Source organism: Ammospiza nelsoni, chromosome 3 (genome assembly GCF_027579445.1).
Source record: "Ammospiza nelsoni isolate bAmmNel1 chromosome 3, bAmmNel1.pri, whole genome shotgun sequence".
NCBI classification, from domain to species: Eukaryota; Metazoa; Chordata; class Aves; order Passeriformes; family Passerellidae; genus Ammospiza; species Ammospiza nelsoni.
In genome coordinates this window covers 34797458-34821096 of record NC_080635.1, presented here as the reverse complement: position 1 = coordinate 34821096, position 23639 = coordinate 34797458, and the positions used below count along the sequence as shown (strand labels likewise).

Genomic DNA, 23639 nt, shown 5'->3' with positions numbered 1-23639 from the left:
AGAAGCAGCCTGTACCCTCAAAAACTGGAGCTGGGACTTGGAGCAGTGTGTCCTTGGCACGTGTAATTCAGTAAGGTTCCCTTGGGTCTGCACCATTTGCCTCAGTAAACAATAAGTTAGGTCCAATTTCTACTGTCAGTCCTTCTCTCTAAAGAAATAATCCCCCCTCGAAAAGCTGGTCTTTAGACTTCAAGGCTGACAGGGCAGGAAGATGCATGCAAGAAAATTAAGTTGGAGAAAAGACAGAGAAATATGCAGGAGGGAGAGAAGACAAGTGAAAAAACATAAGAATCACTACTTGATTATGCCTCTAGAGAAACTGCCCTAGTAAGCACAACAACTCAATGTTACCTATTTGTATCTTATCACATCCATGTCAGCACTGCCTAATTTATTGTATACTTTAATAGCCATATTTGTATTAGTTTCTGCTCCACACTGTCAACATTGCTTGCAAAACGCAGACAACAGCATTTCCCCCGTACATCAGCACCACCACTAGCCAGAAAACAGAAAACAAATTCTGGGTTTGGAGCATACAGTAGTGCTAACAATTTATATACAAAGGCAGCTGGAGCTCATTTTTATTACCTCTCAAGACAAAACTGCAGATCTGGCTTTGTTATTCTTGTGGACAAGATGGCAGGGACGCCACTAAGGAAACATGACAAGAACGCTGCAAGGTGCTATCTCAGCCTGTTGAGTTTTTCCAGAGGGAAACAAAATGAAACGTACTTGCAAAGAGCACAAGCACTTGAAATTGCTAAAAAAGTCTCAGATCCAGAGGAGCTGGTCCCCTGATCTCTGTGCTCATGTCTGGCAGGTGCTACACATGCTATGGCAAAGCAGAATTAAGCCTTAAAATAATCTTAGCACTGGTGAGAGACCAGGGGAAGGGGCAGTGAAGAAGGAAGTTAAACTCATTGCCACATTAGGCATTCAGGTATTAAAGCACAGCATAAATGCTATGCCATCATCACTGCTCAGCTGGTTGCACACCACAGAAGAGAATGGGGGGATCCTTGCTCTCACAAGGTCACAGTGCCCCAGCAGAAACCTCCACAACAGAAACTCCTTATTCATCCTTAAAAGAGCTAGAGTAGCCCCTGAGTAATTTCTTTTCTGTTTCATTTATTTACCAAACAGGGATCTCTGAATCGCTAATTCAGTGTTTAATCTTAGTGGTTCATTTTAAATGCTTCAATTATTGATGTCAACCATTCCCTCAGTTTCTGCACAGGAACAGTGTCTGGTTTTATACAGCACTGTCAGAACGAGGATCCAGGATGCACTTAACAAATACCAGCATGGCTTTTGTGACAGGAAAGGTTGCAAGTGGAGACCTGTTTCAGCAGGTTTTGATCAACTTGAGAGAGAATTAAATTTTGTAACCTTTAGCAAGGCTGTGCTAAGAGGAAACAGGAATGTCCTTTTCTGTAAATTTGAGAAACACAAAGTAGGCTACTTCCTCACTCAGAGGCCAGCCATTTCTGTAAACTTTTGATGCAAAAATAAGTCTCCTTCCTTCCTTCCTCTCAAAGCCATACAGATGTTCCTGCACTCTGTTCTTGGGCTTCCAAGCACTGTTCTCTTCTGGGTGTGCAAAGGTGGAGAGCCTTCCAACCCAGCTCTGCATTTCTTAGACACTCAAAGGTCTCCATAACCCTGAGCCACCAGCTCCCAAGTCCAATCTCTCTTGAAGAACAGGAAGGGATGTGTTTTTTTTCTACTAAACTGAAAAATCTGTTTAGAATAATCCCCCTCCAGAGGCTCACTTGCTGGTGGTCATTATCAGCTTTTAACATCGAGCCTCCTGATGTCCCCAGGCAGCTGCAGAGGCACATTAGCTTAATTCTGTGGATACAGAGCAGAGGCAAAGATGCTTAGCCTAACACAAGCAGGGAGTCCAGCTGAAACAGCCAAGCCACAACACAAATCTCTTGGCACATAGCCTCACACTGCTCCTTTCCATGACCACAACCTAATCCCTCTTCATCACAGAGCCATGGAGGAAACAAAATGTCACAATATATTTGAGCCTCCATAGAGGTAAAGGACAAAGACCCATGTGGCTCACATTGCAATATCAATCAGTGCCATTGTCCACAGTCCACTTGCAAGAAAATACTTCTGCAACTAATGTAATGCCTCAAATTTGCCTCTGCATTTAATCAATCACAGAAGCCCCAGATCATGCTGGGACCATCAGAGAATGTTATCAATTTCACTGCTAATGAGCATGGAGGAGCAGAACAGTTTTCAGGGAGTACAAATGAAAGTGTTAGGTGCTGTTTGCACTCAACAGAGAACAGTTGCATCAGTTGCAGAGAATTTCCCTCAGAGGCAGATACCTGTGCCCAGAAATGACAACAGGTATCGGCAGGTCTTCTGAATGTTATGATTTCTTGGAGCTAGTTCAGCTGTCCCTCTAAACCAGGAGAAGTACCACTGTTAGCAGGGAAGGCACACATAGACAAGATCAAAATGTGGTACTAGAGCTGCCCCAGAATAAAAATTCTGTAAGGTGAGATGAAAATTAGGTTTGTAAGTGAAGTCAACTACCTTGGGGCATTTGATTCAGCAATGTGCAACAGCAAGATAAAAGTAAGAATTTAAGAACACGTTGGTATCCTGCTTTTGAAGTGTATTTGTGCATTCAGCTAGCAAAGGTATTGGTAGGTGATTTTAGAAGGTTGCACTTAAATTCCTACTCACGTTTCAAAGGCAATTCATTATATTAAAAAAAAAAAAAAAATTTAACATGCTCTAAATGCTTATTCCTAGTCCTGTTGAAGTCTGGGGAGATTTTGCTAACTGTGCCACAAGAATAGACAAACCGGAGAGGAGAAGGTACGAAGTTAGATGTCTGAAATCCTGCCACCTTCCCGTGCATTACTGCCCAAGGAAGCACACATGGCAACAGGACAGAGTGCCACAATATTCCCCTCACTAGGAAGGGGGCTGCATCCATCAGCCAGCAGCAGAGAGCCCCAAAGCCATCACTGATCTCTTTCACTAGTAGTTTTGTGGCTATAAACTAAAGATAATCCCCAACTAGAAAATTGAAAAAAGGTTAAAACGTCCTGGAAAATCATCTTAGACAGCCTCTAAGTAACCACACCCTCTCATGTGAGATAGTATCTGAGACCTTACCAGAGAAAGGAATCATCAACAGGAAGCAAGGAGAGCTGTGCTCCTTCTAGAGAGACCTTGACAGGCTTGAGAAGTGGACCAGTGAAAACCTCATGAAGTTCACCAAGAGCAAGTGCATGGTCCTGCACCTGGGTCAAGGTAATCCAAGCACAAATCCAGGCTGGGTGGTGAAGGTGTTGAGTGCAGCTCTGAGGAGAAGGACAAGAAGCTTGACATGAGCCACTGCAGCCCAGAAAGCCAATGGAATCCTGGGCTGCAGCCAAAGCAGTGTGGCCAGCAGGTCCAGGGATTCTGCCCTTCTGCTCCACTCTGGTGTGCTTCTCATGGAGTAATGCATCCAGTTCTGGGGTCAAAGGGCTGGAACACCTCTCCTGAAGACAAGCTGAGAGAGTTGGGGCTGTTCACCTTGGAGAAGGCTCTGGGAAGACCTTACAGCATCTTCCAGTTCCTAAAGGGACCCTACAAGAAAACCGGTGATGGAAATTTTACAAGGGCATGTAGTGATAGAACAAGGGGGAATTGCTTTAAAGTGAAAGAGGGCAGGTTTAGATTAGGTATTAGGGAAAAAGTCTTTACTATGAGTGTGGTGAGGGACTGGAACAGGATACCTAGAGGAGTGGACACCCAATCCCTGGAAGTGTTCATGGCCACGTTGGATGGGGCTTTAAGCAACCTGAACTAATGGAAGGTGTTCCTGCCCATGGCAGCAAGGTTGGACCTAGACAATCTTTAAGATCCTTTCCAACCCAAACCATTCTGTGATTCTCCCAAAAGAAAACAAAGATACAGAGATTAAAAAATCCATCCAATCATACAGCAAGACTATAGAAGATTGCAAAGCTGAAAACACATTTATTTTGCTCCTCCTAATACCTTAACTTAAAAGAAGCTGAGTGGCAGTTTTCAGGAAGGAAGGGATAAAGAGAAAAAAACAGACCTGATGTCCCTATTAATGCCCATTACTCTTGTTTCTGAAGCTACCAGAAGGAAGATCCTGCTTGTAAGAACCTATACTGTCCCCATCCTTCCCAGTGTAAAAGGCTATGTGCTTTCTTGCTCTAAATATGAAAATTTTCCTCTATCCTTGTATGATCCCACAGACTGAAGGGAAATGCACCATTTGATGTAAATCATCAGAAGGAAACAAATGGTCCCTGTGGAGAGATAACCCCTTCTTCTATCTGCATCTGTCAAGTTCGGCTCATGACAGAATTATGACCCCAAAATAACATTTTAATAAGTGTTTACATGCTACCACTCCCCAAAGACTACGCTGATAAAATTCTGCCTCAGAACTAATTATGCTTCAAGACAAGGCTACCCTCAGTGGATGCGGCAATAAAAAACGGGACAGGAACAGGTCTGTCCTTGGCAAGCTCCGGGCTCCTCCTTGTGGATGCCTTTGAAAACTGCGTGCTGTGCACACATTCCTGTGAAAGGAAGGAAGAAAGCAGCTCCGTTTGTGCTTCAACATGTCTGGAATTTCCAGTGCCTTTGTTAGTTACATTAAAAATATGTGAATATATATAGGCATGTGTCCCCTTCTCCTTCCACCCTCCATCCCGATGGGACAAGGAGGGACAGATCAGCTGGCTGTTCACCTTGGAATCTCTCCTTGATGTTGTGTTCAGGATCAGAGCACTGGAAAGGTAACACCACAGCAGCATTTGACAGACCCCTTCCAGCCCTACCAATTCTGTGATTCTGTGATTATCACCTTGTGCTACACAGATTGTGAAGTGGACAAGACCAGACATGACCACTGCAGGTGTACGGGTGAGAAAACACCCAGCAACGCACACCTGAAGACCTGAGGGAGATATGACATCTTGGTGTTCCACATTCCCTCCCATACATTTCAGATCAGTTTCCGTCTGCCCTAGACCATGGGAGCAGCGAGGAAACAGAACAAAAGTGAATGAGGATTTTAACATCTTCCCTTTTTCATCTTAATGCCCAGAAGAAAAAAAAAAAAAAAGGAGGCTTCTACTGCTAACAAAAGATCTTCTGCTCAGCAGAGGTAAAAGGACAAATTAAGTCCATTCCAATACCAGCAGAGGAGCAGATCAGCTTTTGAAATCCCTATATCAAGACTCAGACTGCTGGTACAAGTAAATATTCCCACAGTAGCCCTGTAAACAGGCAGGGCTTAGAGGCACAGTATAGTCCACTGCTGCATGATTATTCACTGGGGCATCAAACATTTCAGTGATGTGTGTGTTCAAGGAATGAAAAGAGCTGAGAAGATGAGTCCTCCCACAGTCAACCAAGACACATAATTCATCAAGAAAAGCATCAGTTGGGTTTCTCTTACCCACATTAGACATCCCTGTTCTGATGGCAAGGCATATTTTCCATCTAGAACAGATAGCTTATGTACATCCACTTGCTATTTTGCTACAATGATCCTTTTGCTTTTTCCTCCCCTTCTCCCCTTGTATTGTCACCCCCAAACAGCTTCTCAACCTTCACTTTGCTTCAAACAAGAAAAAAAGTTGAAGTCTCTTCTTGAACTTTATGGCTGAAGAGACCTGGGGCTGGGGGGGTCTATTCACCTATCCTACTCCAAGTTTATTTTTCTTGAACATAATGCGACCAGAACTATCAGATATATAATATCTGATAGTTATATATATATATATACATATAAAAGAGAGAGAGAGGGGGAGAAGATACAGAGCTATCTCAGGATCAGAGATTAACTTCTCCAGAGCACCAATTCTGCCCTGACTTCAGTGGGAATACCTTAACAGAAACATCCTATGCTTATTTTTGATACTAGGATGCTATGGCTACACACATGCTGACATATACATGTAGTCTTTCCCCAGACTGCAATCTCCAATAGGAAAAAGAAATTCTTGCATGAAATGGTGAATCTAGAGTCTCTGTCCTCAAGAAAGCTATTTTAGAATATTCACCTGCTACTGTATCAGCAGAAAGTTGTTTCTCTTCTGCTGTGAAGTTTGTTATTCTGATTAACCTTCAATGTTCATATTGTATTTAAAGAAATATATTTCCTTAATCCACAAGTGATTAATACCATTTTTATCTGTTTTAATTAAAAAATAGTATTTCCTGACTTCTCTAAGGATTTCTGAACTCCATCTCTCTAATAGTGTATCTGTGCACTCCAGAGATATTCTATATCTGCATCTCTGGAAACAGCTTTGGTAGGAGCTGAAGAAATGTTAGGGACAGACTTTTGGCCCTTTTTGTACAGCCCATGATGTGCACCAGTACCTCTGACCAAAAGCACCCAGAACTTCACCACAAAGAGATGCCAGTGCATACCTGGCCTCCCACCTCCCCATCTCACAACTTTCAGGAAAGCCTTTGCCTTGCCTGCTCTAGCACAAGCCCTGTGTTGTGAGATGTTTACTCATTCTGGCACACACACTGTGTCACATTATCAGGTCAGAGTTTCAGTATCAGCCTGAGGTGCATGCTGCTCATGCTTTATTTTTTTTATTATTTTTTTTTTACCTGTACAGAACCTAGACCACACTTGGCTCTAAAACAGTCACACGAAAAACCACCCATCAACCACAGAACAGACAAAACTGCAGCAGTGCAAAAGGTCAAATCCTTCCGTTTGGGCTTTTCTTTTTTAAAGATCTTTATCCAAAATTTGAGCCACAACACTAAGGAACAGTAAGTATAGAGATGGATTAACAAGAGCTCTAAAAATTGTTATTTATTTTCTGAGATGGCCATGCAATGATAACTTATTTCCTCGTCCTACAGGCTCACGAGACCCTCTACCTTGGCTATGTAATCTGAACGAAAAAGACAGTTTCATCCAGTGATTACAAGAAATAAATTAAAAGCTCGCTACAGGCATACGGGAGGGCCCTTGGGCTGTGTCACGTTGCCATCTAGTGATCGTCTCCAGATGTTACACACGAGCCATCCCACCCGGCTGTGCCTAAATCGCCTGGCCTTACCCCAAATCACCAGGGAATCTCATATCAGCCACTCCATCCTGGCCAGAAAAAGTCAGTTAAACTGATTTGTAACAATTTTGTAGAGCCACCTTTTCTATATTTATTATAAAATAATATAATAGCTTGGATTGGAAAGACCATTAAAGGCCATTAGGTCCAACGCCCCTGCAATGAGCAAGAGTATCTTCAACTAGATGACATTGCTCAGACCCCACGTAACTTGACCTTGAATGTTTCCAGGCATGGACGAGACATTTACCAGCTCTCTGGGAAACCTGTTCCAATGTTTCACTACCCTACCCATCATAAAAAATTACCTTAATCTAAATCAACCTTCTTTTAATTCAAAACCATTGCACCTTCTCCTATTTCAAGAGACCCTGCAAAAACTTTGTCCCCATATATATATATATACACACATACGTCTTCAGGGTAAATAGATACAAACCAAATGTTGCCTCCTAATTCACTGACCAAAACATTTTGTTTACCCTACTTAAGGCTCTAATTTAATGGTGATCTATAAAGAGAGGGGTAATAGAAGAAATTGCCTGGAAGTCAACAGTGAGGCTAACTACTGGAAATGAGCAAACTTGCACCAATGCTTATTCCATATTCAGATTTGAAAATTCACTATTGATTAACCTTGGCTAGGGAGCAGTTTTCCCACAACAGGAATAATACAGATACCCAAGACTTTAAAAAGGGGGATAGGGGAGAGCAGTAGCCAACAATAAAAAAACATCAATTGAAGAAATACAACCCAGAAAAAACCTTTAAGGATGAAAGCACACCCAAATCCATTCAACATGGAGAGCTGTGGCAGTGTCTGCAGCAGGCAGTCTGAGACGCAATATTTGTGTGTACTGGCTGTGCACCAGCATCACAGGATATTTAAAAAAGGTAGATTCTCACAATGATTTTTACCCTCAGGTCTTCCTATGTCTGGCTCAGGTGGTGGCCAATGGGAAAGATCAATGGAGTTAAAGAGGCTCAAGACAGGCCACTCAAAAAATTTACTGTCAATCTACAACTCTTCTGTGCCTGTGCAAACAGCAGATCTGAATAGCTTCACATGGAGAAAACAAAAGGAATCACCAACTTGCCACCCTCAGGCACTGCCCAATGCCAAACCCTGAGTTACTGGCACCATTGCATTCTCCTTCAATAAAAATACTAATAATAAAAATCAGGGGGAAAAATAAAGTGAAGTGAAATAAAGCAGCAAGGTTTTACTTCTTTTCTTAAGACATGGTTCAAAATATGCTGGAAGGAGTCAGAATTAGAAAGGTCAGATTCTCAAAAAAAAAACCCAACCAAATTAGTTGCAAGTCCAAACCATCAAAATAAAAATTACTCAAGACAGAAAGTCATTAAGTGTACACAACAGTACAATGATATAGAGCAAACAATGAAAAGCTGTTCACCTGATGTCTCGTTCTTCTTGACTATTTGACAAGGCAATTACTGTCACATTTAGCACCTTTCTGTGTATTTCAGGAGACAAGGTCTAATTCTTGATCCTTTTGAGGAAGTCTCACACCAAAATGTCATGTATAACTAATGAGCTTTTTGTAAACACTCAGCAGAAAATCCATTTATAGGGTCAATTGTGTGTGCATACAGGTCCTTTTATGAGGCTCCTAATTCACCATCCTCCCCCCTCTCATAATTTGAGCACTTACAGTGAGAGCACAAGTATTCTTAAGAAATAAATCAATACAATTCAAGAGCAAAACAAACTGTGCTCAAAAAAAAACATTGTTTATCTGCCTTTTTAACAAAGATGTACTGAAGAGATCTGTAATTATCACCTGAGAAAACGCACACTGCCCAAGTACTGCCAAGTACTCTGAAGAAGACAGCACAGCAACAGGGGCAGATATTTATGGGTTTTTCTCTCCATTTTCAGTACATATTTGCCATGAAAAATTTTATCCAAACATGGATAATGAGCTGATGATTGTCCACTTCCTTGAGCTGCAGAAATACTTTTATTTAGTAGACTTAATGAATTCACCTCCCTTCACACATTTTTATGCTTCTCTGATTGAATACTGTTCTGTTGATAGGATTTTTAGTTCAACTTTGATGCAGTAAGACAAAGACTCAGAAAACTAATAAGTGCCATCGGCTAAGGGACTAATTCATACACCAGAGATTGACTACAATGTTTCTTACAGTTCTCTGCTCCTGAACGCAGAACGTAGTAGAACTGTTCCTCAATTGCTGTTTTTCATCTGCATTTTAATCATTATTTACTCCCGTCTTTATTCTTACAGCTGAGTGAGCTCTTTCAAGCTGATTTTTCAGACAAACCAAGTCCATATTTTGGATTCAACACTCACCAAAACACAACCAGGAAATAAAGACCAGAACTGAAGCCTGCCTCCTCCCAGCTACACATCTTAACCACCAAACCACAAGCACAGACACTCCAGGCAGAACTTTAAAGCTTGCATACCACATTAAGCAGCAAAATTACCCCTTCTCTATGTGTAATTAAAAAGAAATCAGTCACACAAAACTCTGTTTTGTAAGGTATCTCCTACCATAGACCAATTCCATGAGCACTTGCAGAATCAAGCAGTCAACAAGCCAGAGGCAGAAAAGGACTTTCATTCCTGTGCCTGCAGAGTTCAGACTATGCCAAGAAAATGATAATTCCTAACACGTGCAGAGTGAAGACACTCTGGGAACTTGAGTCAACCAAAGATGCCCTTGCATAAGTTAGAAACCTCTAGGGTCTAAATACTATCTAAACAAAATTCTTTGGGTCATAATTTACAAATCAAGGACCTGAATTTATCCTAAATCCAATGCCAAGCATATAAATTCCAACTTGCAATTGGTCTTGCTCCTACCATCTTTCCATGCAATGAGCCTTGAGCTGCAAGGGAGGCTCCTATACTCTGTGGGACCACTAACATAGTAACCACGGTCAGAAGTTTCAGAAGGAACACACATGGAGAGATGAAACTGGGACAGCCCTGTAGAACAAAAATAAAACCATTCACATGCATCAGGTATTAATCTACAGCCACATCTGCAAAGATGCATGCCTCAAAATTGCTTCTCTTGCACTAACAAGCCTGCTATGGAGATAAACTGACAGAAAACTTGAAAGCCATCTTATTCTGTGTCTGTTGCTGTGCTTGGCACGTTTTATGGCCGTACAACTCTTTTCTTTCTGTAATTGGCTGTGCTCAATACTTCACAACCATTTTTATTCTCTCTCTGGAAAGTTAAAAGGATTTAGACTTTCACTCAGGAGAGAAATTAAACCTCTAATTAGACCAGGTGTGCTTAGAACTGCATTCCCCAGGAAACCTAAACAATTCTGCATTCATTTTGCAAATTCATAAATCATTAGAATGCAAAACGTGTAAACAGGAATTAGTCAGGAGCTTAAAACTGCACTGAAACACCAGGAATAGTGTATGCTTCCCACGCTAAAAACACCCCATGAAGCATTAAATTCCTGCTCCAAAGCTCACTGGAATTAGTGAAAAGAGACCCATAGGGGTTTGGATCAAACCTGAACTCTGCAGGTTTACAGTGCTTAACCAGCTGGAGCTGCCCTGGCTTGACAGAAACAGCTCAGGAACTGCAGGTTAGCTCACCCAATGAGTTACATGAGCTTCCAAAGGCCCGTGTAGAGGCTTTCCATGAAGGATGAAAGCATGAGTAAAGCTGGACCTGTGGTGCCAAGTGCCTCAGAACAAGAAACAATCTGCCTGTGGCTCAGAGAAAATTAAAGTGCAAAAGAAGAAACAATTTGCTTAAGGCCACATAGGAGAATCAGAATGTCCCTACATGTCATCTGAATCCCATTCTTGTACCTCATTCCTCACTCTGAGCTCTGCTTGCTGCATTGGAAGGCTGCACTGGATATCCAGCCTCCCTGGAAAACACTATTGGTGTTGGGAAAAGCAGGTCTTCCTGAGTTAAACAGACATCAAACTCACCCTCTGCAAGGAAGAAAAGGTTACGCTGATAGCTCTGAGCAGACAGATCTGTGGAAGAAAAGGTTATCCTGATAGCTCTCCTGAGCAAATGGATCTGTGGAGAAAGGTTACCCACACATGTACCAAAAAGTGCTCAAAGGGCAGGGCCACTCACATCTCAATGGGAATTTCTTTGCTATTTATTGGACTGCTTGACTGTCCAAGAAAAAAAAAGTGTGGAAACCAAATAAATGACATCCATGTGAATCTAAAAGGATGAACTCAGATTGGTCAGTTAAGCATCCACTAATTTTCTCAATTATGGAACAAGTGCTGGCACATCGGTAATTAAAAAAACCAAAAACAAACAAACAAAAAAACACCAAAAAACTTGCACAAAAACACCTAAATTTGTCTTCCAAAAGGAAGCTAACTTTTCTAGCATTGGTTCTGAGCATATACTATTTTCCTTAAGACCTCTCTCTCCTCAACTCATTTGTAAATCTTCCCCATGGAAAATGAGACATGACAGCTACCAGGCATGGCAAAATGCCAAAGCAAAAAAAAGAAAAAAAATTTTTTTTAAAAAAGGTGACTTCAAGAATCACATGACAACTAAACTAAGGTCAAAACAAGTATGACTTAAAACAACCAAGGAAATACAGTTGATTAAAATTACACTTGGATCCTAGTATTTTGGACAGACTTTGACACATAGAAGAAAGAAAATACTGTTAAAAACAGTTTTCAAAATCGTCCATATTTTACTATTAATTCAAACAAACAGGAAAACAAATCTCTCATTGAAAACAGATTCCATATTTCAAGTCTGCAGCAGCCCTTAGCTCTTCTTCTTGCAGTAATGATACCACATTTGCTCATTTACCCTGTTTTTATTAAATGGCGCTCAGCACAGGGTCCAAGGCTGGAGCCATGACACAATTCTAAAATTTCTTTGTTAGAAAAGTGTAATGACTGGAAAGAGATGAAGGGTTGTTTTTCCAGTTCAATTTTAAAAACAACTCAAAGCAGATATTTTCCTTACTATCCATCATGTTTTGTATTAGCCACTGAGATTAGTGCAGATGAAGTATAGCCTCTAGCCTATCTTTCTAGCTTATTAATCACAGGAGTGATCCTATCTATGTGGAAAATAATGAATTTTTAAACTCTTCATAAAATAAGAGACTGGTCGAGTTGTATCTAATGATTTTTCACTCTCCAAATTACAAGATAAGATTCTGCAATTCAATTCTATCAAGCAGATGGTGCAGAAGTATTCTATAACACCACACAAGTCTTTGTATGATCCTGATTTTCATGTGTAAAAGATTTCACAGAGAGGGGGTTTCAAGATACTTTTTAAAAATACATTGATACATGCATATATGTATGAAGATTTTGCTTTCTAGCAAGAACATGGTTAGAATGTTCCACTGCAATTACAGATACACACATTTGGAAAGTTGAGATAAGCCTTGGGCTGCCTGGCCCCCTGAGCAAAAGGACCATGAGTGTGGGAACTGTGACTTTCCATTTGTGGAGGCTGAAACTGTAAGGGACCAGCTGTATCAGCTGAATGTTCTCAGGTCCTTGGGGCCTGATGGAATTCACCCCAGAGTGCTGAGGAGCTCGTGCAGCTATGGCAGGACCTCTCTTGATCACGTACCAAAGGTCTTGGCAGTCTGGGGAGGTCCCTGCTGACTGAAGCAGGCCAGTGTTATTCCACATCCTCCTACAAAGAACAAGGTGAGGGAAGACCCAATGAACTACAGACTTGTTTGTCAAACCTCAGCACCTGCAACCATTCTGGAGTACCAGAGTCTGCTGGGTACTGCTGAAAGGCATTGAAGAATAATGCACTCATCAGGTACAGTTAACAAGGGAAAGTCTTGTTTAACCCTTTTGACACCCTCCTATGATAAAGTCACCTGCCCAGTGGAGGAAGGGAAAATGATGGATGCAATTTTTCTGGATTCTAGGAAGGCTTTTGATACTTCCCCTCACAGCATCTTTCTGGAAAAGCTGTCCAGCTGTGGGATGAGCAGGTTCAGGGTGCACTGCGTGGAGAACTGGCTGAAGGGCAGAGCTCACAGGGCTGATTTGGGCTACACCTGGCTGGCCACTGCTCACCTGGGGCTGCTGCTGGCAGCAGCTCAGTGTGAGCCAGCAGGGTGTGCCCTGGCAGCCAGGAGGGCAAACTGCACCCTGGGGTGCCTCAAACAGCACCATCAGCTGGGCAAGAAAGCTGATTGTCCACTGAGTTCAGCGTTGGTGCAGCCTCACCTTAAACACCTGGGCAGTTCTGGGCCCCACAATTTAATAAGGATGTGAAAGTCCTTGAGTGCATCCAGAGGACAGCAACAAAACCAGTGAAAGGACCAGAAGGAATGTCCCATGAGGAGCAACTGAGGGCTTTGGGCTTGTCTTGTTTGGAGCAAAGGAGGCTGAGGAGTGACCTCACTGCTCTCCACAGCTTCCTGAGGAGGGGAAGGGGGGAGGGAGGTGCTGAGCTCTTCTCCCTGGTATCCTATGACAGGATGTGTGCGACTGTTTCAAAGCCATGCCAGGAGAGGTCCAGACTAGATATTAGAAAGCATTTCTTTACCAAGAGGGTAGTCAAACTCTGGAAAAGGCTTCCCAGAGAGATGGTCAATGCCACAAGTCTGTCAGTGTTTACAAGGCATTTGGAAAATGCCCTTTATAACATGCTTTAGCTTGGCCAACCCTGAATTGCTCAGGCACCTGGACTAGATAATCACTGCAGGTACCCAGTACCTAGTCTATTCTAAGATGGCTGCAACACAGACATATTATTTTTATTTACAAAATCTATTGATTAGGATCTCTGTGCAAGCCTGATGTTGCCTGAGGTTATGTGGTGTAGGGCTATGGAACTGGCCCTCTATGTGCTGAGCTACATCCCCGCGGCCTCCTGAAGTTCCAGTGCTGGAAATTATCACCAAAAACCTGGTGTGATCTCAACTGAAAGCGTTTCCAATACTAGTGTTACTAAAGGTTTCTAAACAAAATCATGTAGCTATAGAAAGAAATAGATAAAGGGAAAGGAGAGAAGGTCTGTACTGCTTTTTTCTGTTGAAGGCATCTTACAGTGTTATTACTGAAGCCCAGACCCATTTGAAGGTTTCCATAAACACTTCAGACAACAATCGCATTCCATAACCGGCAGCTTCAAAGCCACAATAAAACTGTGCTGGCACAAAGAAAACTCGTTCAAGAACTGACTGGGCATGACTTACAGCTACTCATGCAGTACATGTGCTGTGCTTGCACACCACACAAAGCCTTTGATGAGTGCTGCAAACACAGCACAGCAGGGAAATGCCCAGAGGCTGCCTGGCTGTGCAACTCTTCAGTGCTAGCCAAGAATGTTTTGTTTCAGCACGAAACACGCTGCCTATTTCCTCTGCTGTGACCCATAAGCAGTGATGCACTCTTGCTTGGAGAAGTCCCATGGCACAGATGTAAGCACAACTGAGAAGGGCAGTCCCTGGTTTTAGACCTCTGGCAGCATCCAGTAAGGTGGCTTGTTCACAGAGGGCTGCCAGAAAGTAAACATATCCTCAAGATATGTTCAAGAAAACAGACAGGAAAAAGTGCCGCCAATTACTTGGATCAGGAACACAGCTTAACAAAGTCACAGGGCCTACAAGTTTACAAGGGCCCACTGTGGGTTCTGTGACCCTTCATCTCAGGGCAAGTTTCAAAAACCTTAAAAAGTGTCATTGTGAACTACCTGGAAATGTTAGACTTTAATACGAATCCCTAAAGCCTGACTATCATTTAAGAAGAAAAACAGTCCAAATTTGACCTCCTACACCATTTCACTGTACCATAAATAAAGGTGTTACTCATTTTTGTTGAGTCAGACATCTCTGAGAGCTCAGTCACATAATGCACTGATATAGAAGATACACCACCTACTGCATCTTGCTCAGCTTTGTACACACAGAGAAACAATTCTGAAAGCCCTTCATTGTCTTCAAATTACAGTCCACACTAGAGATAAACAGAGAGGAAAAAGTCAAGGACTGACCCTGCAATCAAAATTAAGCTTGCAGCCTGGCATTAGCACTGAGAGTTCATCATAACCCACAGAATCCATTTAAATGTATATTCATAGGTTTCCCATTTTTAAATGCATAATCAAAACACCTTCTAGTACTCAATACTTCACCTCATGCCAGAAGGCAGGAGTACTTCACAAAGCAATTTGTGGCATTTTGGAAGGGTTTTTTGTGCAGATCAATAAACCCTGGAGTTCAGTTACACATAATTTCAAAAGGTCAGCAAGCCTTTTATATTTTTTCAGAAAATCAACTGTTCTTAGGATCTTTATCTTGTTCAAAAAAAATGTACCTCACTCCATGCCTGTGACAAAACACGTTTTTAGTAATCCTTGACATTTGGCAGTACACATGAGAGCTATGTCAAAACTACATTTGAACCCCAAGAAGCAGCCGAGCCTTTTAACCACAGGAACAGCAAATACTTTTACAAACTTAAAAACCAATTGCATAAGCAATCTGAAGGGAAGAACCACCCATCCTTGACTCAAGGAAGAATAACTGGAATTATATCAACTATAGAAAGAAATATAATTATATCAGAATTTTTTCAGTACCATATATCTGATCTTTAGCTCAATAAACTGTTAGGGGTAAGGCTGAAACTTTTATCAGAATGAATGTTCTCCCATAAGTCTTGTAAATTCCCCAAAACCTGGAGTAACCTGATGCCAGGTGTAACCATATGGGGCAATTCCCCTAGTTCCAAAAGACAGTAAAAAATATCTTCTGAAGATAAACCATGGAAATAGAAGTTTCTGCCACCATAAACATTAAGTCCCATATATTATTAGAGTACAAGGAACAGAAAGAAAATTTTAAGTAGTTTTAAAAAGCTATGCAAGGTCTTCAGTAAAAAAGATCAGTAGAAGGCAAACTTATTTGATGAGTAGCTAATGCAAGGATGACTGAACGTAGGGCATACATTTTTGCTTTCTACTGTGGATATGCATGTATGAAAAACCTCACAGAATGTGAAGAATTTTTACACAGTAAACTGAAGGAAAATGTTTTAGAATAATCCATTTGAGGAAGGAGAAGAGAATGAACCCTTTCCTCCTTTTTAGTAACATTTTAGTTTCACCTAAAGGTCTGAGAAGAAGCCCATGGCTGCTGTGCCAAGCACTCTGCCATTGTGGATTTGCCTCACCCTGTGGAACTGGGTTCTATACCCTCCATTCACCCTCATTAACATCCTGCAATGCTTCACATGAAGGATGCCTGCACTAAAATATGTATTATTTTATTAAATGTCTTCATGTTTATCAGGTAAGAGAAGTCCTCAGCACTGGTACAGCAGCTCTCAATCAACTGATGCCTGAATCTGTATCCTAACTACAAACGCGCTTTTTTTTTTAATGTTAGCATGGTTTAAACTCTGCATCTGCATTTCTCAACTGGTCATATCATTGAAAATAGGACAACCCCGGATATAAGGGTATATAAAGCACTCAGCATTTGTACATTTCCTAATTAAGGATGTGGAGGATTATATTTCAGGTAACATGTAGTGGTCAGTTCCATCCTGAACCTATCTGAACAGCCACAGCCCAAAATGACAAAAGAGCCCAGAGCAAAGGTGAGAAGGAGAAAAGGCAGTCTCAAGCTTCCAAGGGGCAGTCTGTACAACAATCTCCTGAAGGACTTTGGGGCTCACCCACCTTAGAACAGTCATTTGTCTGGAGGGAATATTTCACCACCATTTGAGATAGAGGAGGTTGGTGGATGAAGGATGAGGGGGCCACAACAAATGGACCTAACCCAAACAACGTCATAATAGAAACATTCTTATGCTGCAGGAAGAACACCCATCAGGCCTACAGAGGAGCTGCAACTAAGCCTGTTCTCACATGTTTTTCAGAATAGGGATTGATTTAAACAAGTGTTTTCCTTAAAGCAGGAGCTTAGGCAGTAGAAAAATCAATAGAAGCATTTATCAGGAAAAGACAAAAATCAGTTACTTTTGATTCAAAATGAACACCGTGGGGAAAACTAGGTTCAGAGTACATCCTTCTGTCCAAGCAGAACTAGAATTTTTAGTGGAAAGTCATGTAACATAATTGGCTAACTTTTAGCATGTCTTTCAACATCAACCTAAAATCTCCCTACAAGTAAAATGCTATCAAATTTTATTAGCAGCTACACACAACAACAACAACAAAAAATTAGTAAACTCTGTACTGGAGATAAATGGTATTTAGCTGATCAATAAACAGTAACTACTGCAGTTTCAGCTTTGCTTGGAGATTAATACAACTGATAATGAGAAGTCTACAAGACTGCAAGAATTGCTTTTTAATATATGCTTATATAAAAATAATAGTAACTATATTAGTACATTATTAACCTTGAATGCACATACAGCCTTGGAACAACATGCAACTTACAGTGAGAAGAAATCTTCTGTAGTGTGAACAGACCAGTGAAAAATGCAGATAACCCCAACTTTTTTTTACTACATTTTTAACTTACTGATAAGTCTCATTTCTTTTATCTTGCCTGCTGTCTCCTTTTCCTCATCTCCAGCCTGCTAATCCCTTCAGTTATCTGTCCTGAAGTAACTGGCCTGAGGTGATTAACAAATCTTCAACACCTGCAGGTAACAGGTGTTGAAGATTTGTTAATCACCTCAGGCCAGTTGGGCTCACCTGTTCAGCAAGCCTTCCCAAGAGGATCACAGGTGAGCAGGGTTTGTGCTGTTGAATAGATTCTCTGGGGAAAAAGAAAAAAAAAAAAAAAAGAAAAAAAGTGAGAAAAAAAATGACACTTCAGAAACTTAGAAATTACAGATGTTCCCAGATTCCTATGTAATGCTGGCAAATCTTGGAGTACTTTTATCTCTTCTGTCCTGAAGAGATGTAGAGATAGCACTGACTAGAGATGACACTGCAAACTAGAGAATAACCCACCCATTCTCCATCTGGGCACCAGTGGCAAAGTGCCATCAAAAGCAAACAAACCACTTCTTGTCCACAACACAGGAAGGACATTGACCTGTTAGATGAGTCCAGAGGAGAGCCACCAAGTTCAGATCAGAGGACAGAGCACTTTCCCTGTGAGGAAAGGCTGAGAGAATTGGGATTGGTTATCCTGGAGTAGAGAAGGCCTCAGAGTAACCTAACTGCAGCTTTCCAATCCCTGAAGGGAACTTCCAGGAAAGATGGAGCATGACTATTTACAAGAGCATAAACTGACAGGACAAGGAGGAATGGGTCCAAATTGAAAGAAAGTAGGTTTAGATTAGATATTAGGGGGAAAATTATTTACAGTGCGGGTAATGAGGCACTGGAACAAGTTGCCCAATGAAGTTGTGGATGCACCATCCCTGGAACCATTCAAGGTCAGATTGGATGGGGCTATGAACAGCCTGCTCTTGATGGAAATGTCCCCTGCCCATGGCAGGGGGTTTGGAACTAAATGATCTTCAAGGTCCCTTCCAGCCCAAACATTCCACAATTCTATGATTCCATGATTTTCCTATATTCTCTGTGCTGCTTTGGGTGTGTCCACACTGCCACAGGCGCAGAGAGCAGGTGGCACAAGGCAGTCATAAAAGCCATGCTGGGCTTTCTTGCACATACCAGAATGGATGTTGTCAGACATGGATTAGGATACAACAGAGGTTAAAAGCTACAGGACAGTTGGACAAAGAGGTCCTACCAGAACTGTACAACTGGATTGTATAGATTTTTTTAGCAATCCTCAGAAACCTTTTACCACCATTCATCTGTCAGAAATTGCTTTTTTTTCAAATTTCTCCAGCCTCCTTCTTTACATTTATTTCCCAGCAGTCCTGTTCCTTTTACCCAGCAAGTGTAAGACAAACAGGCAAAGGAGTCTGCCCGGATGAATGTTACTCTGTGAGCAGAAATTTCCACTTGACCTGAGAATCATATTGTTTTCATGCCTACATGTCCATATATTTTCATTTCCCATGCCAGAATAAGCAGAAGGACATTTCCCACTCTCCCTGAGGACCTCTGACCTCACATGCCTGCCTGACATGCACCTGTAGGATTGCTGTCCACACCAGGTACAGCAGCAGCAGCCCCTTCCACTCGAGAAATACAGCACAGTGCAGAGTTCAGTGATTAATGAATGCACTGCTGCAGAGTGCCAGGGACCAGCAAGCTCCTTCCCTCCTCCTCAGGCGCAGTCCCTCAGCTCCCATCTCCCAGCAGCCTGTATGTTGGTCCAGCCAGCCACAGTCACTCTGTCTTGCCTGACTAATTCTTATTGTGCAACAGTTTCCACAGGAGACGGAAATATACCACAGGAGATGGAAATATACCACAGGAGTGGTATATTCCTCTTTATACCACAGGAGTCTACAACTTCTGTCTTACTCTGTCTTGGGAGACACAGGTTTGATTCGTCCCTCTGCAGAAGGAATTAAAGTTAGGAGTAAGATCTCACTATAAGGTCATTCCATAAACACAAGAAGGGGACACTGGACTCATCACTTTGGTTAAACAAAGAGAGAGGACCAGTCCCTGCTAATTTTTTATTTTGTGGGGTGGGGAAGAGCAAAAAAGGGGATGCATCAGTGTCTGACCTCAGGGCATTGAGACGCTGAAATCCCCTGGGGATCTACCTGAAGGAACCTGAGTTTGTATTTTAAGGAAAGCAGTGTAAAGAACAAAACAAAAAGTCCAGTACATTCCTTATATCCTGTAACCACTACCAGTACCTAGATGCTGTGGTTTCATTCTCAGGACCGTTGCCTTGAAAGTATAAGTAATGAATTTACATCCAACTAGAGAGACTTTCCTGTCCCTCAGGATTTTCTCCATAATTCAACATCTCTCTCCTGTAATGCTGCAAAAACACAATGGGCTTTTTTATCTGCACAGAGAAATGGGCTGTCACAATACAAACAGAAATCTGACATTTGCAGGGCAGGATCATGCCATGTTTTGCTGAATGGCATTTTCATGGGTCTTTTCATGTACTACTCTTGACCGAACCTGATAATCAAACAGAGGGAATAAAATGAGCACTTACTGACTAAACCAGTGCTGGCCTTCAGCAACCCAACTGTGTTTGCATGGCACAAAAAAACAGCACAACATTACCTCCCTCCTGTTCCCCTCAACAGAAAGAGGAGCATTTTCCAGCATACAGGGGAGAGCACTTAAGAGGTCAAACTCATCCCCAACAGACTGATGCCAGTACCACAGCAGCAGCTGATTCTAAGGAGAGTATTTACCTGAGAACAGAATGTGGCACTGTTCTCTTCTTCTATTTAATTTCAGGTAACATTTATGGTCCACAGAAAGAAAAATTAAGGGTTTTTTTTTTTGCTGTAACAATCCCCAACATCCAGCTATGTTTTCCAAAGATAAACATAGGTTCAAACTTCCTCCCCCACTTCAAATCAGTTCCTAAATAGAGCATTAATTGTATGCCACAATTGTATAATGCAAAAATAAGGAAAAAATAGCCCCAAAGATACCAAGCACACATCCCTGTAAGAAGGTTCACTCATATTTAAGGGGCCAAAACCAAAAACCAATTTTACTGACTACATGGACAATTATTCACAGCATCAGAATTAACATAATTAATATTATAATGGATTTCTTCAAAAGGGAACTTAGTATAATAATTATACAAGGCGTTCTAAATGGGAAACAAAGCAAACTACAAATTTCAGAGGTTATTTTATGCAAATACTGTAGCTGCAGCATTCTGAGAATTCCATTGTAAGCTGAATTGTACACTTCTGATACTATGAGAAATTGCCTACCCATTTATTTCTAATAACCTATTATTTATGTGCAATTTCTTTTATCCTTTTAAATGCTATGAACCCATTTAGAGAAACCACCTACATGACAACTTACCAATTATCCTTATAAAATGTTGCATTACTTTGGATTAGCTACGCATATAATTAAATGCCAGCTAACTGTTGTGTTGTGTTCATGTAAGTTAGCAGAAGTCCATGAACCCTAGCAATATAACATTGCATTTAATTCTAAACAACTATTTCTAAAATAAGGTAATTTATATTTAATCACCCCAGAACATAACAAAATTGCACTCAGTTTGGCATTAAAAAGATTAGTGAATGCAGGTATCAATATTTAACATGCAAATAACAAGTGCCATTTTCCACACCATCCCCAAACAAATTCATTCACTGCTCCACTCTTCCAGTGCATCAATATTGCAGCCACTCTCCTATGCACACCCATGAGCAGCTCCATGTGCCATGCATTTACTCACCCTGCTCACCTCAGCTGACACTGACATTTTACAAATTGGCTTAGAGTGGGCAAATTGTTGGATTACTCACACTGATTGCATCCATGCTGTGAGACTCTGCTTTCCTCTGGGTCACACTGCTGAGCACCAGTGTTGCTCAGAGGGGCTGGCCCTTGCTGATGTGGGCCCTCAGAACTGCACTTAATCATGACTCCCAGAATGGAGCTGACTCCTGCCTGCTCATGTCCATGTGCAAACTACCCAGCAAACACTCAGTGTGTTTCTTTTCAAGCTCCTTTTGTCTCTTTGAGCTCACTGTAAAACTGCTGTAGCATTCCACCAGCTCCTGCAGCTCCTGTGCCCGAGACACTGTGCCTGGCACTGCCTTGGGGACAGCAGGGCAGCTGTGGGGTGCAGAGGGACCTGCCAGAGGAGGAATATGCTGCCACAAGTGGGGTACACAGGGAGCAAGCAGGATTCAGCCCTGGAAACCTCCACACCTTCTGAAAGCTGTACCTCAGCTATAGATTGTCTTTTCCTCCAATCCTCAATGATTTCATGCTGGACTTGGAACAGTTTTCCTTCTGAAGCAAACTCAGGCTAATTCTGTTATCATTTTTCTGGAGGGTCTGCCATGTCAGCAAACAGTTTTATATCTACAACATTTAATAATGATATTAATTCTACTCATTACATAGTCTTCTTTCTATATTCATGCATTTTTCTTCTCTTTCTGTGTCCTTGGGCTTCCAGCAAACAGTTCATTTGTGGACAAAGCACTTGTATGGCCCTCAAATCATAAACCATTCAAAACATGGACAATGAAAAAGGCAACTGAGGCAAGAGAGACCTGGAGGGCCAGAAACTATGAAATCGCCCATGTATAAAATACACTGTCTGTCTCTTGTGCTTCAGATTGCTGAGTTAAAATGGCAAGTCAAGGCACGGGGGCTGGAGAGGCATAGACTGGCCTGCAAAAGCAATTAAGTGCCACAGAGACATTTGGACTTGATAAGAACAGAAGATTGTTTACAGCTCTGTTTACTGCTGACCATGAATACTGTGCTTTGTGTACAACAAGGACCTGAGCAAGCCCAGCACTCTGACACATTTGCTGCTCTGCTGAGACTCTGGAGGGCACAGACACCTCCCGCTGGCACCATTGTGCAGGTGGCTTTCCCGAGGCTTTCTGCTCCAAATTACGATCTCCAGCCATATGGGGAACACACTCATCAAACACACACAGCCTTCAAAGCCCATCTCCCTCTGAGCCCTCTTGTTTTTATGTGGTCCTGCTCCCCCACATGCCCCCACGCTATGTTTTTTCTCTCTCTGGCAAGAACACAGTCAGGCTTTACTGCTAGAAAAACCCTTAGGAGTCTGGGATTCAGACAGAATGGGGAACCTATTGAGATTTCACCACCAAGAGAGCATTGGTCACCCCAGGTAGGCTGGCACCCTCAGTCACCAGGAGGGGAACAGACTCCCAGCTGTGCTTGCCCCAGCTCCAAGAGTTAAGCTGCATCTTTCCAACATGGAGAACAACTTCTCTCACCTTTAAAAGCCAGGCATGTAGCACCAGACAGCCCAAGAGAGAGGGCTCCTGCAGCAGGAGAGCCCCCCAAGGCAGTGGGCTGTGGCAGCCATGGAGTGTTCCCACTGCTCCCAAGGCAAGGGGAGAGGGGGTTTCCCACTGCAGCCCCCTCTCAGCGTGGCGAGGGCCCTGGGTTCACACCTGGCATGACACTGCCCACCTGGTGCTGCGGGGATGGAGGTGCACGGAAACCCAGCCTCCACGAGGTCTCACCACATCTGCAGAAGTTGTTCCAAGAGCTGTCTGTGAGAAATAAATGACAAAGAAGATTATAAGTGTTCTATTTTTGGTTGCTTGCTGTTTTGGTTTTTTTTTAACATTTATTGGGATGTATGTCTAATGCCTAAGATTAGTATTTCCTTTTTTCCCCTGAATATAAATACATTGCCAATGGATATATCAGAAATACACAATAATGCAACTATGAGTTATTTTCCTGCTGGGGCAATGCTAATGAATATTCTAGCAATGAAAATGGCTTTGCTGGCTTGTAAAATATAAAACAGCAGGGAACTCACTAGAGACCCCACAAGCATATGACAATAAACTTAAATTATTCACAAGTACACAAGCCTCTCAAGAAACCACCTTCCCAGCCCCCTCTCATTTCCTGACTGCTCCTGACTGCCTCACATTTTGAGCAAAGTCAAAGACTAATTTTCTGTCTTCCTCAAGCCCATCAATTTTTTTTGCAGAAGCC

General features: G+C 42.1%; 1 long non-coding RNA gene across 1 annotated transcript; it reads right to left on the bottom strand.

Annotated features, from left to right (window-relative positions):
* Positions 1-3104: 3104 nt before the first annotated feature.
* LOC132071877 (uncharacterized) lies at positions 3105-17648 on the bottom strand. The gene is made up of 3 exons (XR_009418227.1): positions 17608-17648; positions 3559-3612; positions 3105-3341 (listed from the first exon to the last, which is right to left on the bottom strand). It is a non-coding gene; the product is annotated as an uncharacterized LOC132071877 (long non-coding RNA).
* Between the last annotated feature and the right edge of the window lie 5991 nt (positions 17649-23639).